Here is a 12,709-nt window from a genome sequence, read left to right on the forward strand (position 1 = left end):
AGGTGACAACAGATGCTGGTGAGGATGTGGAGAAAGAGGAACACTCCTCCATTGTTGGTGGGATTGCAGACTGGTACAACCACTCTGAAAATCAGTCTGGAGGTTCCTCAGAAAATTGGACATTCCACTACCTGAGGATCCAGCTATACCTCTCCTGGGCATATACCCAAAAGATGCTCCAACATATAACAAAGACAGGTACTCCACTATGTTCATCGCAGCCTTATTTATAATAGCCAGAAGCTGGAAAGAACCCAAATGCCCTTCAACAGAGGAATGGATTAAAAAAATGTGGTACATCTACACAATGGAGTACTACTCAGCTATCAAAAACAATGACTTCATGAAATTTAGAGGCAAATGGATGGAACAAAAAAAAAACATGGTATGCACTCACTGATAAGTGGATATTAGCCCAAAAGCTTAAATTACCCAAAATAAAATCCACAGACCACATGAAGCTCAAGAAGGAAGACCAAAGTGTGGATGCTTCAGTCCTTAAAAGGGGGAACAAAAATATTCATAGGAGGGGATATTGAGACCACGTTTGGAGCAGAAACTGAAGAAATGGGTATACAGCACATTTATATACAGCCACCAAAACTAGATAATATTGATGAAGTCAAGAAGTGTATGCTGACCGGAGTCTGATGTAGCTGTCTCCTGAGAGACTCAGCCAGAGCATATCAAATAGAGGCGAATGCTAGCAGCAAACCATTGAACTGAGAACGGGGACCCCTGTTGGAGGAATTAGAGAAAGGATTGAAGAAGCTAGAGGGACTTGCAACCCCATAAGAACAACAATACCAATCAACCAGAGCTCCGAGGGACTAAACCACTACCCAAAGACTACACATGGACAGAGCCATGGCTCCAGCTGCATATGTAGCAGAGGCTGGCCTTGTTGGGCACCAATGGGAGTAGTCCTTGGTCCTGCCAAGGCTGGATCCTCCAGTGCAGGGGAATGTCAGGGGGTGGGAAGGGGGTTGTTGGAGAGGGGGAACATCCTTGTAGGATGGGAAGGGGGATAGGATAGGAGGCTTATGACCTGGAAACCGGGAAAGAAAATAACATTTGAAATGTAAACAAAAAAATCCCCCCCTAAAAAGATTTCTCCACAGTGAAGTTATACAACAAAGCCATTGCTTGGACCAAGTTGTGCAGTGGGTGGCCTACTTTTGTTCTAAGCCAGGACCGAGTGTCTGAACCAGTTTCATAATTGGAAATATATAGGTTTTAAGCTAATTAACATATTTAATTCTCACCCACCACTTTAAAAGCAACCCACAATTTACACCCATGATTTTTAGCTATAACAGATTTCATAAAAGAGCGCCCTTCTCCACAGTGACTCACTTTAAAGGCTTGTGGTGACTGCTCAGTGGACAAAGCACTCCCAGGGTGTGCATAGGGGGCGGAGTTCAAATCCCCTGGAATGAAAAGGGAATGAAAGAGGAGCCCTGGTGGACGGTAAGGGCCGATGCCTCAAACAAGGTGAAAGGGGATGGCTGACATTCTAGGTTGTCCACTGACCTCCATGCTTGCACCAGGACACACACATGTGCACCCCCACCCCTACCCTTGCTGCTCACATATATACCACACCCACAAAGTTTTTCAAATTCATTCATTTGGGGAAGAAAAATGTCCATAATTTGTGTGAAATTCTGGTTTAGATGATAGTTAGCAACAAATACCTATTAAGTTCTATTTGAATTTGAAATATCATTGCTGTAGCCACTCAATGATAAAAATTATATAAGAAATTTAATTACACCATTCCCTCCTTAAGATAAAGAAGGCCAATGTACAATGTGTTTTCCGATCAAAGGTTTGCTCTTTTGCGTTTTGTTTTGCCAACTTCCAAATGCACTGCAATTGCAAAATCTATTAAATCTGTAACTACTGTTCACTTTGGAGGTGTTGATTTTGGTTCATGTGAACACATTTTTCAAAGAGTTACATAGTAACAGATTTTCAGTATCTTTTTAAAATTGTCTTCTTGCGAGAAAATATCCACCTCTTGCCCCCCCTCACTGCTTCTCCCGTATCATAAGGCTTTCCCTGTGACTTTTCTCAGTGCGTTACTTGTTAATCATATTCTGACTCCACTTGCCCTTTCAACCACTAATGTCTTAACTTTGAATTTTCCCATTTCCTAGCCATTACTTCCTACAGAAAAATCAAAATACAGCAACAGAAGGGAGTGTTGGGATCTATTTCTGATTTGTAAGTTCTGCACCATACCTGCCTACTTATGTACTCTGAAAGTTGTGTTCTGACCTACTCTGTCTTTTTATTCTTGTATAAAAGTATCAAACCTGGCTTAGTTCATGGTTCTGTCAAGGTATTAGAGTGGTTTTCTTGAAAAAACAATTTTCCTTTTGCATTTCCAGGATTTCTTTTCTTTCAGCTGAACCCAAGATACCACTTCAGCACTACTGAGATGGGAATCCAAAGAGAGGAAAATTCAATGTTAGTAAGTTATATTCAGTCATTTGCTTAGGGATGGCATCACCTTTGAAGCAAGGCAAAACAAAAAGGTTTTATATGGAGTTTCACTGTGCCTGTTACAGAAGTTCTCAAGGTAGCTAATGGGGCTATTTTAGTCAGGTTTTCTATTGCTGCAATGAGACACCATGACCAGTTGAGGAGGAAAGGGTTTATTGAGCTTATACTTACATAAAGTATATCGGTTCCATAAAGTATACTTCCATAAAGTTCACCATCGAAGGATATCAGGGTAGGAACTCAAACGGGAAGGAACTTGGAGGCAGGAGCTGATGCAGAAGCCACGGAGGGGTGCTGCTTACTCACTTGCTCCTTATGGTTTGCTTTGTTATAGAACCCAGGGTCACCAACCCAGGGATAGCACCACCCACAAAGGGCTGGGCCTCCCTCGTCAATCACTAATTAAGGAAATGCTCTACAGGCTTGTATACAACTGGATCTTAGGGAGGCATTTTCTCATCTAAAGTTCACTCCTTTCAGATGACTCCAGCTTGTGTCAACTTGACATACAACTAACCAGTACAGGTGCGGACCTAAGAGATTGCCATAAGATTTGTGAGAGTGGTCATAAAGAGTCCCATTACCCTCCCACTGTAGGGAAAGCCATTCATCCAAGGATCAGTTACAGGCACACTACTTCAGAGGAAGCTAACATGAGTCAAGTCATAAAGGAAGGCTTACATGTTGGGTGGCATGCACAGAAAGAAATAGCTATATATCCTTATAGATTTAAAAAGTAATATAGTTCATCATCTAACCAATTATATTTTATTTCCTCAATTTTGTGGGTTATTTATTTGAGTGTAATAAATAGTTTCTGTAACTGTGCCTAATAACAAACTAAGACTGTCTCTCCTTATCTTTACACAGAGGACATAGGACGAAGCCTGACCTAGCTATAATAACAAGACAGATACAATATAGACAACACACTGGATCCTGATCAGCAGAGCCCAGAAGAACAATTGATGGGCAATTCATGAACTATTGAATATTCTCACATGTCTAATCACACAAGCAAAACACCTGCAGGGATGGCTAACTTCTACTACCTAGAAAGAATCAATTTTGGACATGTGTACCTGTGAAAGAGGTTAGTTAGCCTTTCTGGAAGAGATTAGCCTTTGAAGCAGTGAAGAAGACTCTCCTTCCAGTATGAGTGACACCCCTCTCTCTCCTTCAGCGGCTTGCAAGCATCACAGCTCTTAATTCTTCAGCTTGACACTTGCCACCCCCTCTCCTTCCCAACAGTCTTTCTTTTCCTGATCCTTAGATCCATGCTGTTGCCAAACTACATCTACAGCACTGTTTCTGCAGCCTGTACACAGCACATGCTGGCTCTATTCAAATCATGGTGTCCATCCATCCATTCCTTTCTGTGTCTATCTGTGTAGGTTCCTTTCTCTCCAGAGCCCTGAGTGTCAAGACTCTCAGGTCATGAACTGCCAGAAAAGTAGAGAGAGGAAAAATCTCTAAGCTTTTTTTTTTTTTTTTGAAAGTCACTTTGCATGTACTTCTCTGGTGAACTCTCATATTCTGGAACATTGGTATATTAATAGCCTACATTACTTTAAAAGTTCACTCTACGAAATCCTCAAAGAACGAATAAGAAAAAAAACTGAAAAGTTTTCAGTTAGTGCTCCATTTGGGGCAGTAAGATTCATCCTTAGACATTACGCTAGGCAAATCCTGCAGTAGGTGAGTTTAGAGCATAAATGTGCAATGATTTGTCCTGGGCTGTGGTCCTGTGAGCGGACTTGGGGGAGAAAATAGACTCAGGGCAAGGAAGGGACTAAGACAGGTTACCTTAGTAACCTGGGTAAGTAGGACAGGCTACAGGGCGGAAGAGAATCGCCCAGGCTGACCTTTGCCGTCTGAAAGTGTTGTGCATTCCTTAGCATTGCCCTTGCTGTTCACGAAGCATCGTGCAGTCATTCAGGCCAGCATGAACGACCTATCTGAGCTGTGCTGCTCAGGTGTCTGGGCTGCTGAGTGACATCTGATATAAATTTGGAAGCTTCTCTCTCTTTGCAAGAGATGTCAGGTATAACACACACACACACACACACACACACACACACACACACACACACACACACACACAAATGACCTTCAGTTCACCCATCCAACCCTTCCCTGCACATCACACACCCATCCCTGAGGAGTCTGCCGACGAATTTTAGCCCCGAACAAGAAACAGGCCTCAGAGGTAATTTCAGGATTTCATCTCTCGGGAGGCACAAAGCTACTTAAAATTTCTATAAAAGAGCAAAGTCTAAGCGACTTTGGATTTTAGTCGCTTAGGCGTCTAGTGCAAGGATTGTCCCTGGCAGGCTAATTCATGAGGAGTGGGCGAGAGGGCAGCAGGAAGGCCCCTGGTTCACCTACTGTTCTGCTGTTATATCCGTCTGGTTCTAACACCCTGAGGGGCTCGATGGAGACGTCACTACTCAGCATGACTTATGGTTACTGTGGTAGTCAGTGCAGTGTCGTCGGTGCAGTGTTTGTAGCAAAACAGACCTAGTAATACCACACGCCCCACACAGTAGTAAGAAATAAGTTGAATGCTGTGTAGGAAAATGCTTCTCATTATAAAGTGCTGTGCAAATGCTTATTAGATCTATTGCCTTCCGTAGCAAAAAATTACAGGTTTGTTACAATTTGGCCTTTAGGTACTAAAGTGGCATAGCTATGAAAACATCATGAAATTCTAGTCTTCGTCGTGGTTTCTTAGCCTGTTACTTATATCAGGGTGTTTCTTCCACCCTCAGCAACCCAACTTTGTAGGAACCCGCTGATCAAACAACAACGCTCTTGGCAGGGGCTACTTTATTTTTCTAAAGTCTATGATACCTTAAGATCTCCTCTAAAATGACTTGATTCTATGATTATGTTGTTTTTGAAACATTTCCCGTAGTGAGGACTCACTACTGCTTTGAAACTGTATATGTGATCAAAAAAATATTTGGAGGGAACAACTGAGCAGCAAGCTATCTTTGAAATAGGGCTGGTATCTGAGTTAGTGTCCTGGTACTCAAGCTTGGCCTGTGGGAACTGGAACTCACGCATAACCATCGCATTGCTACTGTACACAATGAGCCAGATGACCCTGAACATTCAAGAGCTCTTCTCAGAGGCACCTCTGTGGACCACCGCCTTGTTTTTCTATCTAAAGTGTCTGAGGTTTTCCTTTTGTTCCATATAAAATATGAGCTTTCCAAAGGAGTCAACCTCTAAGGCTTTCTTCAAACCTGAGTTCACACTTTGTACATCTTCCTCTCAACAAATCTTGTGTCCTGTAAGGTGAGCATTAAAACATGGCAGTTGTCTCTAAGAGTTTCATCTAACTGCAGAAATCCAGCTTACACACTAAGGGAGCCACAAGATATTCCTAGGTCTGGATAGCTATGTATTTAAACTCTCTGTCTGATAGACACAGTATGTTTCCCTTAAGGATAAGCCATGCTCTGCTACATTAACAAACAGACTGTCGAATCTCAGTGGCTAGCAGATCAAAGACCTGTCTCAGGCTAATGAATACCTGTAGCTATTGTCTGGATTTTCCTTTACATAATACTTTGGGGAGTTTAGTCTTCTCCTATCTTGTGATACCACCTCTAACCATGTGGTTTCCAGAGTTACTGAGACAGGAGAGGAATGAAGGTGTCCCCGGCTCTGAAATGCCTTAGCATGGGAGTGACACATGTTAGATAATTTCCTCAAGGCATTGGTCAAAATGAACCAAGTGGTTTTAGCAAATTGCTGGTCAACTGGAAAATGTAGGGAAGAGCTAGGGAGTGGAACCATCATTGCTTGTAGGTACCTCTGCTTCCACTGAAGTCCTATTCCGAATTTTGGACTTGGATCTCGTTCTGGTTCCCCAGAGAGAAAACAAGAGACTACTGTTGCCTTCTTTCTCTGCCTGGTGCCTTGTACTCAACATGGCCGTCCTGAAGATGAGGCTTACTGAGCTGGGAGACTCACCTGAGCCTCAAATCTTTATCCTTGAACATTCTGTAACTTCTGAGATTAAACTTAATTCTTGAGTTATATATTCCCACTTTAAAAGCTTCAAACACAGCAGTTATTTGTATACAAAAACAGACTGGACATCTAAGGACTGTTTGCCCTTACATTCTAATAATGGTTTAATTTTATTAAGATTATTAAAAAAAAAGCCCCATTCTTTCTTGGTTTTTTGTTTCACCAAATTAGGCTGAAATTGCTAAATAGGTTGATTTATTTGTTTGTTTGTTTATTTATTTATTTATTTATTTATTTATTGAAAGAAAATACTCTCCTTTGAGCTTTCCAATTGAAGGAGAGGGGCAGAAACAGCCAAGAATATGGTTCTCAAGCTTCCTAACGCTGCTTTAATTTTGTTTAATTTGATTCCTTTGATGAAAGTGCTCATGCTGTGGTGACCCCTCCCAACCACATATTTATTTACATTGCTACTTCATAGCTGTAATTTTGATTCTGCTATAAGTCACAATGTAAACTCTGTTTTCTGTGAAAGGGTCATTGGAATCCCAAAGAGGTCATGACCCACAGATTGAGAACCCCTGGCTCGGCGGTCTAGACCAGTTAGTTCTTCCGCACTCTTTCTTCCTGCTGCCCATGTAAACCTGGCCATATGTGCAGTCGAAGCCCTTCAGTTTCCTCTCGGCCCTCCTGGCCGACATTTATCTCTATTGTGAGTCATATAACAATTCATGTGCTCCATTACACATTGTCACATTGTCAGTGCTGTGAATTGGGGTTCCTCCTTTAGGGTATCAACGTACCCAACTCAATTCTATGCTCTGGTCCTGGAGCAGGTACCCCACAAATATTCACAGAAAGCAAACGCAAGAGTGCTCCGTGCCAGGCTTTAACACCAAAAAAGAAAAACAAAGCACACAAGGAATGGAGAGAGGCGACAAGATCAACATGGTGTGTCTCAATGTTCCCTGAGATGGGGAGACGCACATGGGCATTTATTATAATGTCCTCTCTACTTCTGTGTGCTGGTTTGAAACCTTTTATAAAACTTTGAATAATATCAAATAATCCAATGTTTTATTTAAGGGAAAAAAAACAACTTTAATGGAAGAGTTGATTATTATTGGAAGATCTTCTACTGCAGATGGTTGAGAAGACTGCATTCTAATCGGTTGAAATTAAAACAAGGAGATTATAAATTAGTCTACAATCATTTTTGACTCCCAGCTTGCTATACTTGCAAACTCTGTGGGGCCAATGTTAGTGCTCTCAGGTTGGTATGGCCCCAGTTCCGGCTCTGGTTCCAGCTCTGGTTCTGGCTCTGGTTCTAGTTCTGATTCTGGTTCTGGTTCTGGTTCTGGTTCCAGCTCTGGTTCTGGTTCTGGTTCCAGCTCTGGTTCCGGCTCTGGTTCCGGTTCTGGTTCTGGTTCTGGTTCTGGTTCTGGCTCTGGTTCCGGCTCTGGTTCTGGCTCTGGTTCTGGCTCTGGTTCCGGCTCTGGTTCTGGCTCTGGCTCTGGTTCCGGCTCTGTTTCTGGCTCTGGTTCTGGTTCCAGCTCTGGTTCTGGCTCTGGTTCCAGCTCTGGTTCTGGTTCTGGTTCCAGCTCTGGTTCCAGCTCTGGTTCCGGTTCTGGTTCCGGTTCTGGTTCTGGTTCTGGTTCTGGTTCTGGCTCTGGTTCCGGTTCCGGTTCCGGTTCCGGTTCTGGTTCCGATTCCGGTTCCGATTCTGGTTCCGGTTCCGGTTCTGGTTCTGGTTCTGGTTCTGGCTCTGGTTCTGGCTCTGGTTCCGGCTCTGGTTCTGGCTCTGGTTCTGGCTCTGGTTCTGGTTCTGGCTCTGGCTCTGGCTCTGGTTCCGGCTCTGGTTCCGGCTCTGGTTCTGGTTCTGGTTCTGGTTCTGGTTCTGGCTCTGGTTCTGGTTCTGGCTCTGGTTCTGGCTCTGGTTCCGGCTCTGGTTCTGGCTCTGGTTCTGGCTTTGGCTCTGGCTCTGGCTCCAGGTCCGGGTCTGAATCTGGTCCCAGCTTTGTGACCTGCCCTTTTTTCCTGCAAAGTTCTGTTCTCTTTGTGCTACTCACAAATCAGGATGATTTTCTCACACAATTTCTGCAAATCTTCATAGAATACTACTTGGTTTTATCAGCTGAGCCAGAATCATATCCTCCTCACCCCCTTTGTTCTCTATACCCTCCTTACATGTGAAATCACTTGTGAAATAACCTTTGTATTTTAATATAGTTTCTTATTCACAGGTGTGAGGGCAGTCTTCATATATCCTGTACTTAATGTATCCTGCTATTAATATCTTTTATTTGTTGGGTTGGTTGGTTTGGTTGGATTTTGTTTGGTTTTCAAGACTGTGTTTCTCTTTGTAGCTTTGGTTATCCTGGGACTGGCTCTGTAGACCCGGCTGACCTCAAACTCATGGAGATCTGCCTGTCTCTGCATTCCTGTCTCCCCAGTGCTGGGATTAAGGTGCATTCCACCACTGCCTGGTGTTTTTTAGCACCTTAATGTTGGTACAGTATACAGGACTAATTAATTAAATGGACAATTACTATTAAGTCTATATTTCATTCAGACTTTCTTGATTTTGATTCGATACCCCACTCAAGATGCACCCATTACATTTGCTGGTTGTGGGGGGTGGAGGAACCCCAAGTGAAGGAAGTTCTGGGTGAATGTGTGGTGTTGACATGTCCAGAGGGAAATGTGTGGAATGAGAAATGTCCAGTGGGAAATTCTGCTCCATTTGTGGCTATTGATTGTGTATGCAGAAGATGCCCAGCATAACTTCTTACAGAGTGGAGACTGCACCCCTTGAATGCAACTGCTCCTGCTGAGATGAGCTGAATCTGTCTCCTTGCTCCAGCTGTCCCTCATTAACCCAGTGTCTTTGCTTATCTATGTATAACTCCACCTCCCTGTTCAACACCTTAGTAAGTATGCTGAGCTTCCAGAGGGCTCACATTTCTCCTGCTGAGAGTCTGGTCCCAGGTTTGTATCCATCCAATTGTCTCTCTCTCTGTCTGTCTGCCTGTCTCTTTTTTCTTCATTTTCTTACTATCCCCAAGTCAAGACCAATTCTCTGGAGGCTGAACAAAAACTTTGCAGATGATCATGTGTGAAATAATTTTTTTAATGAAAAGCATTTTTGAGATTATAACTTATGCTTCTCCAAACTGTTCCATATATTCTCCCCCACAAATTCCTGGCCTCTTTTTTCCATGGTTATTGCACACATGTATGTATTTATATATATGTGTGTGTGTGTGTGTGTGTGTGTGTGTGTGTGTGTGTGTATTGCCCTAACTATAACCTGCTGAGTCCATACAGTGTTACTTGTGTGTATGTTTTCAGGATTGAGTGCTTGGCACTGGGCTACAAATTGGTGTGCTCCCCCCAGGGAGGACCACCTCTCATCCCTGGAGAGGACTACCTCTCCCACTCCCAGCTTTCCTCAGTCTCCTGTAGCTCTTTGTGTAAAGTTGAGGTCTGACAGACTTTTCCTTGTAAATGAACATTTGTTTTCACCTCTAAGCTACAATGTCAAACCAATGATTTTTTTGAATATTCATATATTGGTACCCCACAGAAAACAAATAAATAATAAGTAAACAAATAAAAAATTTAAGGATCCAAACCATAGCACCCTGACTGAGCAAGATGGAGACCTGGCCCGGGAAAACTGCTCAGGAAATGGCTGTTTGCAGCTTACCAGGTTCAAAGGGGCCTGCTTGGCCTAAGCACAGGCTGAACAATCATGCCAAGACCCAATCAAATCCTGGCGTGCTAGCCACACCGTCTTCACCTTGAGGTCCTGACATTACAGCCACTCTTTCCACTGCGATTGCCAGCCACTGCTGCAGCAGAGAGGATTCTGGGTAAAACTCTGTGTGGGCCATGAGACGGACTGATAAAGCAGTTTGTAGCCAGCCACACAGGCTTCCTGTGCAGCAACATACTAAAACTCCACTGAAGTGCCTCAGAGAAACGCTGACTCCCGAAAAGTAGGGGCAGTGGAAAGTGAGCTGAGAGCTGTTCACTGACAGAGAGGGTCGCCACAGGAGAAAAAAGGAACCACCGAGAGAGAGAATGGAAGATACAGGAGCTGAAACTCCAAAAAGCAGGACACTTTTGGGCCCGAAATCCTGCTGAGAATAGGGTTAGAGATGGAGAACCCAGCTTAGCATATGAATGGGTTTTTCTTCAAGAGATCTAACTGCATCTGGGATTCTGAGAGGCCAAGCCGGATCCTCTGGGAAGAGGCATAACTCATACTTTATATTCTGATTTGTTAAACTGGTCATCCCACTGGGTGAGTATATGATGATCAAAATAGGGACCCCTGAAGATATCCACAGACTGTATATATGTTACGTAGAAGAGGGCTTTAATATGAAGGATGATAGCAGGCTCCCTGTCTTAGCCCAGCATCATTACAGGTGTCTTTACAGGAGGAGCAGGGAAGCCTAAGGTAGAAAAGGACAAAGTTATTACAGACACAGAGAAAGAGACGGGACAGCACACGCTGGTCCTGTAAATGGACGGAAGCTAAGCCAAGAAAGTTCTCTCCCTCCAAAGGCTTGGTCAAGGAGGTAGTTCCTCCCTAAGAGGAGGCCCCCTCTTTGACCTCGACCAGACACTGCGGGGGGCAGACTGTTGCCACACCAAACTGTTAAGATGGTCACCCACGATGCTTCGAGGCTCGAAGCTGGCGGTGATTTGTTTGGAACAGAGAGCTGACCTAAGTCTGTTGGTGAGGCAGAGACTAAGCCAGAGATAAACAGACTCCCGAAAACTACAACTCAACTCCTAACCATCACCGCGCAAAACTGGACAAAAACAGGAGCTGCCGAGTAGAGGGGAAAGCAAACCATCGGGAGGTTTCACTGGCGCTGTCCCATATAAAACAAGTCACAAGACAGACCACATGATGGAAAACTCGGGGAGAAGCGATTGGGGACCGTTGGTCCAGACACTCGAATTAGCAAAGTTACACAGCTGTGATTCATATGACTTAATGAGCTTACTTAATGGAAAGAGGGGTTGTTTTTTTTTTTTTTTAATTAAGAATTGCATAGAGAATTCGAATCTTGTAAAAAGGAAACATTTTTGAACTAGAAAACAAAAAAGTAAAAGATATTAAAAATTTAACGGGCTGGAGAGATGGCTCAGCCGTTAAAGGCTAGGCTCACAACCAAAAATTTAACATTATAAACTGAATGACGGGTTTGCTAACAACATATACATGGAACAGAGAGGATTTGTGTACTTTAAGACAGCCAACAAAAAAACATCTCAACTGAACCATGAGAGAAAAATAGTGGAAATAAAAAGAAGGTTTGGAAACACTTGTTTGTGATATTGACCATTATTTTTAAAATAGAGGACTGGAGGCCCAGCCCAGCGGTAGAGCAGTTGCTGGGCATACAGAAGGATCTAACATTGAGCCCTAGAATTAAAAAACACAAAAAAACCAAAACTCTAATATTTATGGAGCTGGAATTTCAGCATGGAGTGGGAGAGAGAGCAGGAGAGGGAGAAGAGAGAATTTTCTAAACTGATGGGAAATATCAAGCTAGAGGCTCAAGAGACTCAGCAAATGAGAGCCCAGCAACACGAGCCATGACAAACAAAAAACAAGCAAACGAAGACCCAAGACACTACTAAAGAGGGAGAAGGAGAGGGAGAATAACAGAGACAGAGGGTTTCTTTTCTCCACAGAAAAGACTAATCTCAGGAAGATGTCAATTATTTCTAAGCTAGTTCGTAAGTTTAATGTACAAGCAGTACTAAGTAATTTTCCCAAACTTTGAAAAATTATAGGATTTACTCAAAAGAATAAACAAGCAATAAGAGAAAGAGAAATTGATTAAGAAGTGATTAGGAAAACCTAACCTATCAAATACTAATACACACACACACACACACACACACACACACACACACACACACACAGGATCACACATACACACAGGAACACATACATGCATCCATACATGAATACATGCATGCATACATACATACATACATACATACATACATACATAATTAGGAGAATACTGCATGAGACTGCCATGGTAGCACATGTCTGTGACCCTAACACTCATGAGGCTAAAACAAAACAAAAGGGTCAGGAGTTTGGGGTAGCCTGGGCTCTACTGAATTGTGAGCTAGTTTCAACTTCAGAGCCAGATACTGTGTCACAAAACAGGAAAGA

Source organism: Rattus norvegicus, chromosome 2 (genome assembly GCF_021556685.1).
Source record: "Rattus norvegicus strain SHRSP/BbbUtx chromosome 2, alternate assembly SHRSP_T2T, whole genome shotgun sequence".
Classification (NCBI taxonomy): Eukaryota; Metazoa; Chordata; class Mammalia; order Rodentia; family Muridae; genus Rattus; species Rattus norvegicus.